General features: G+C 47.3%; 1 long non-coding RNA gene across 1 annotated transcript; it reads left to right on the plus strand.

The window, feature by feature from the left end:
* The first annotated feature begins 4,504 nt into the window (after positions 1–4,504).
* LOC125402688 (uncharacterized) lies at positions 4,505–5,108 on the plus strand. Its single transcript, XR_007232710.3, has 2 exons — positions 4,505–4,608; positions 4,821–5,108. It is a non-coding gene; the product is annotated as an uncharacterized LOC125402688 (long non-coding RNA).
* The last annotated feature ends 388 nt before the right edge of the window (positions 5,109–5,496 follow it).

Below are 5,496 nucleotides of genomic sequence, written 5' to 3' on the forward strand. Positions count from 1 at the left end.
ATGCTGCCCTGGACTTCAGACAGAACCAGACACATACAAACACCTACATACACAGACTCCTAGAGCAGAACAGCACAGCTGGGCTAGGGTGTTTGCACGTTAATAATGCTGTGTCTTAAGCTCCTCATGGAGTGGGGAGGGGACTCAGACAAAGTGAGGGAAGTACCTCTAAAATCCTGTAAGGGTTATATCAGTTGTCACCTTCTTAAGATCTAGAGTCACCAATAGGTCACTAATAAGACAAGCCTGAGGTCGCAACTTGATAGAGTTCCTAGATTAGGCTAAGGAGGTTGGAAGGCTCACTCTGAACATGGGCGGGGCCATCCCACGATCTGTTGTCCTGGATTGAATCAAAAGGAGAACAGGAGCGGAGCACCAGCTTCCATCCGTCCTGCCTCCTGACTGTGGAGTCAATGTGACCAGCTGCCACCACCTTCCCCACCACAAGAGACTGAATCCTCAAACTGAGCCAAAATAAACCCTTTTCCCTCCCTTTCCTCCCTCCCTCCCTTCCTCCCTTTTCCCTTTTCCTTCCCTTCCTCCCATTCCTTCCTTTATCCCTCCCTCCCTCCTTTCCCCCTTTTTTTCCCACCCTCCCCCTTCTCCCCTTCCCACCTTGCCTTCAGTTGCTTTCTCAGGTATGTTGTTGCAGCCCTGAGAAAGCTCACTAATGCAAGCCCCTCCCCCAGCTCAAAATTGTCATCACCCTGCCTCAGAGACCTCTGCACTCATCATGATTGTTTCTCACGGCATTATTTCCTCAAGTGATGAACTGTCTGCACTGACACACGACAAGGCACCCCAGACAAGCTGGAGGCCCCTGTGGAATCCGAAACACTTTAAGTCACAAGGAGGCACCCATTAGGACACCAGCTCTGGAAATCTGTGCTGTAGGAACATGGCCCTCTCTGCTCCACCTTAGGCCCCTTCAAAGATCTTCTTTTTGTGTCTGAGGATTAGCACTGCTGCATATTGGGCAGAAAATGAGTTCCTTGCTGTTTATTGTGGTCAAATCCGTCAATGAAGTCAATACAGCAGCAAAGGCCAGAGACGCTGACGTCGCTTTATTAATTCATGAGGTGCTTTGCAGTCCACAACTGTCCACACCGAGATTGATGGAAGCGGAAAAAGAAACGCAAGTTAAATTATGTCCCTGATAACTTCTGCTTAACTGGCCTGTCAACGACCAAGGAGATTAAACATCTGTGATTTATTCCCATGTTAATCTCAATGAACACACACACAGGCGCAGGCTACTCACACACACTCGTACACACCAGCTAATGAGAGACTGCGCCAGACTGCGTCCTGAATACGGCTCTAACAGTTTGCAGCGTGGAACCAAAGAAAGGCCAGAGTCAACGGGACATAACAGGAGGCTCATTATCCGCTTCTTTTAGCCCTTCAGTCTGCTGTTCATTTGTTCATTTAATCTTTCCTCACCAGCTTCCAGCCTTGCTATAAAAAGCCTTGTGCTAGACCAGAAGAGGATTTTGGGAGATATAAAGTTTGCCCATTTCTACCAAAGAGTATGGCAATAATTAATTTCAATGTGTATTTTAAGCAGTTCCTGCTCTGCCTCTTACAGGCCCCGTAGCCTTATGTGAACTAATTCCCTTATCTAATCTCTCTTTCCCACGAGTGAACGGTGAACCTGAGGTGTTATCATAGCAGCCACCACCAACTGACACTTGCTATGCAAGAGTCCTGTCTACAGATTATTAATATCACAATCCTGTGAGGAAAAGGATGAATTTGTTATTTTCCTTTGTTATTCTTTTTTGTTTTATTTTGGTTTTCAAGGCAGGGTTTCTCTGTGCAACCCTGGCTCTTCTGGAACTTACTCTAAACCAGGCTGGTCTCAAACTCAGAGACCCACCTGCCTCTGGCTCACAAGTGCTAGGATTAAAGGTGTGCACCACCACATCCAGCTATTCCTTTGTTATTCTTGAAGTTTGTGACTGTGTGTGTCTATGTGTGTGCGCATGTGTGTCTGTGTGTACGCACATATGTGCATGCACACGCTTGAGTGCCCATGCATACCTGTGCTTGAGAACAGTGCCCACAGAGGCCAGAAGAGGGCATCAGATTCTCTGGACCTGTAGTTAGAGGCAATTGTGGGTGCCGGGAACCAAACTTGGGTCCTCTGCAAGAGTAGTCTGTCCTCTTAACCACTGGGCCATCTCGGCAGCCTCCACATTTGTTCTTGTCACATCTTTTTGATCCAAGACTCAGATAATGTACAATTTCCCCAAACCTGCAGATCACAAACCAGGGAATCTAAGTCTATGTGATTGAACCTCAAGAGCCCTGTGTTGTTGGTTGTTTTTACTCTTTATTCTTTTGCTCTTTGGGTGCCCTCCACCCAGCTCCCAAAATAACACACAGAGTCTTTTCCTTACTTCTGAAAGCCCAGTCTTAGTCTGGCTTGTTTCCAGCCAGTTTCTCTTAATTTAAATTATCCCATCTATCTTTTGCATTTGGACTTTTACCTTTCTCTATTTCTGTATATCTTTTCTTTCCTTCTTGTTCTGTGTCTGGCTGTGTGTTGTGTGGCTGTTCCCTGGCAACCTCCTCTCCTTCTTCTTTTCTTGCTTCCCGATCTTCTCTTCCCAGATTTCTCCTCCTATTTATTCTCTCTGCCTGTCAGTCCCATCTATCCTTTCTCCTGCCTAGCTGCTATCCGTTCAGTTCTTTATTAGACCAATCAAGTTTTTCAGGCAGGCAAAGAAACAGAGCTTCACGGTGTTAAACAAATGAAGCATAAAAGAATGTAACACATCTTTTCATCATTAACAAATGCTCTACATCAACAAATGTAAGGCATCTTCAACTACTATTCCACAACAGCCCTGTTCCTAAAGGCTGCCTCAGACACTAAGGCCAGGCCTCACATGCTAAAGTCATGGAAGTCGGGTGCTCTTACAGGTCTCTGGACTGCTCTGGGACCCCAAGGCCACTACTTCTGATCCCTCTTGTTTCCCAGGTATTAGTTTGTTACCAACCCCAGGCAATGTTTCCATGAATCTTTATTCCTGGAACTTTCTGCTCCTGTAGTTAGTTCATCAGATGAGATGTTATCTAACCTGGTCTTTCAGGCTCCCAGGGGTGAGTGCAGAGTCACAGGAATATCAGGTGATGGTACAACGAGAACAAAGGAAATAAATGAAATTACCTAGTGCAAGTGAGAAGCAAACACGAAACACGCAACAAACCCGCTTAGGAGTTTAGAGGGGGCGACTACAGGCCAAGGGATCAGTGTGCAGAGAGAGAGAGAGAGAGAAAGATGACCCATCCAGCTTTTAAAAGCTGCCTCGCACAAATGTGCACGGGGTTTGGCGTGACTATGTCATACACAGATGATGCATGTGACAGGCTCACGCATGCACACAAGGGTTTAGCTGAGTCACATGTGGATGAAACCACACATGCGCGCAGGTGGGTCACACGGGGCCCTTTAACATTCAGGCAATTGCCTGAGAGTCTGCACGTGGCTTTAGAACCCGGAAGTGCAGACGTATCTGTGGCTGAATAATTACAGTAAGTGCGCCCTGAAATATATGCATAGGAACCTTGGAGTTCAGGCCCTTCTCACTGGGACAAAGATCCCAGAGGTGGGCCCCATCTTGGCCTTGAGAGGACTTGGGATGGAGCTTGAGATTCTCTCTGGATGAAAGCTGGTGGTCTCATTCCCTGCTGATGCTTCAACTTTCTCAGGCCACAACATACCCACAAGCTAATGTCGGGCTGCCACCTCAGTCCCAAGATGAATATACACAGCTCAGCACCAAGCGTTGTCTCCAACAGGCCCCCAGCCTCTTCCAACATAATAGGACTCAAACTAGATACAGTACCTTCCCCCCACACACCTATTTCCTCCCATTTCTTTCACCTCCCTATCTTCACAGGAAGCAGGTGGCAGCGCTTGGGATCTTCCTGCTTGGTAATGTCAACTCGCTCTGTTCCCTCTCCCTCCCCACAGTGAACACCAAAGTTATCTCTGTACTTCTTGTCTAAGCCTGCAGCTCCAACAGAGCTCCTGCCTCCAGATTCTAGAAAAAATCCTTGTTAATCTTGTTGGCCAATGGGAGATAAACCACAAGAGGAAACTTTCAGAGTCTTTAAATGGCATTAGTAGAGAGTTATTTACTGAACAAATGTCCTTGGGCATGTGCTGTGAGCTCGGCCCCATGCTAGGAGCTATGGGAGGGTGGCGGTAACTATACACCACGTCCTTGTCTTCACACACCAAGGGGAGTGTTCAGAAAGACAAAGAATGAATGGACAGAAGTGAATGTCAGACAGTGGTGTGCTCAGTAGGGGGAAAGGCAAAGGAAAAGAATAATGTGTGCCAAGGCCGAGTCCTATCTCAGCTGGGATGCGTGGGGATTGTAAGAAGTCTGTTAAATCCTTAGAGCACAAAGGCCAGATTCTAAGTACATTGTGTTCATTCCTGCATCTAACTGCCATAGCAACCTACTGAGATAGACTGTTAGTCTCATTCCGAAGATGAGAAAGTCAAGTATAGGGAATCCATGTTCACAAAGGAGCCAGACTTTGTATCTAGGCCATTTGATTCCACCAACTTCCCTGTCTGCTACCACCATGGTAAGCTACCTGTCCCAGGAGGTGATGTCTAAGCTGAAGCCTGGTATGGGAAGGGCAACTGAGGATGGGTTCTTCCTGAAGTGACCCGAAGGCACACCGTCATGAGCAAGTAGACTGTGTGAAAGGCTTCTCAGGAAGCAGTGGGAAGGCAGTGAGGAAGTGTGACAGAGAATAGACGCATGACAGCTAATCTTCATTACCACCTTGACTAGATGTTGACTCAAGAATGGAAACCACATCTCTGGGTGTGTCTATGAGGATGTTTACAGAAGAAAATTAACCGGAGAGGAAAGATACATCCTGAACGTAGGAGGCATCGTTCCATGAACTGGGATCCTAGACCGAAAAACAAAAGTGGACACAGCACCAGCATCCATCCCTCTCTGCTTCCAGACTGTGGGAGTGATGTGACCAGCTGCCTCACACTCCTGACACAACGCCTTTCCACCACGATGGCCTGGACCTTCAACTCAGAGCCGAAATAAACCCCTTTACCTTCATACTGCTTTTCATCGAGTATCTTGTCATAGCAAGAAGAGAAGTAACTAACACTGGAGGGAAGCCAGCCATGGCTGTGTTAGCAGCGTGCTACCTCCCAGGGATGCTGGGATCCAGTGTAAAGCACCAGCCTCTGCGTCTTCCCACCCCAAACCCCACCTCTTCAGTTGATAGCTGCTACCATGGAACAAATCTCTGGTGCTTATGACCTGTTCATCTGCAGAGACAGTAGAGGTTCCCACAAAAGAAAAGGTGCCCACAAAGATACAAAGGTGCTAGGAGGTATAGTTTGGCCATCTGCACCAAAACCTTGAGGCCCAAGCAGATATAATATAGTCAAGGCACCAGAAGCACCTACTAGAATATTCCACATAGAAAGGCTGCCTCTAC

This window comes from Myodes glareolus, chromosome 9 (genome assembly GCF_982192425.1).
Source record: "Myodes glareolus chromosome 9, mMyoGla1.1, whole genome shotgun sequence".
Taxonomy (NCBI): domain Eukaryota; kingdom Metazoa; phylum Chordata; class Mammalia; order Rodentia; family Cricetidae; genus Myodes; species Myodes glareolus.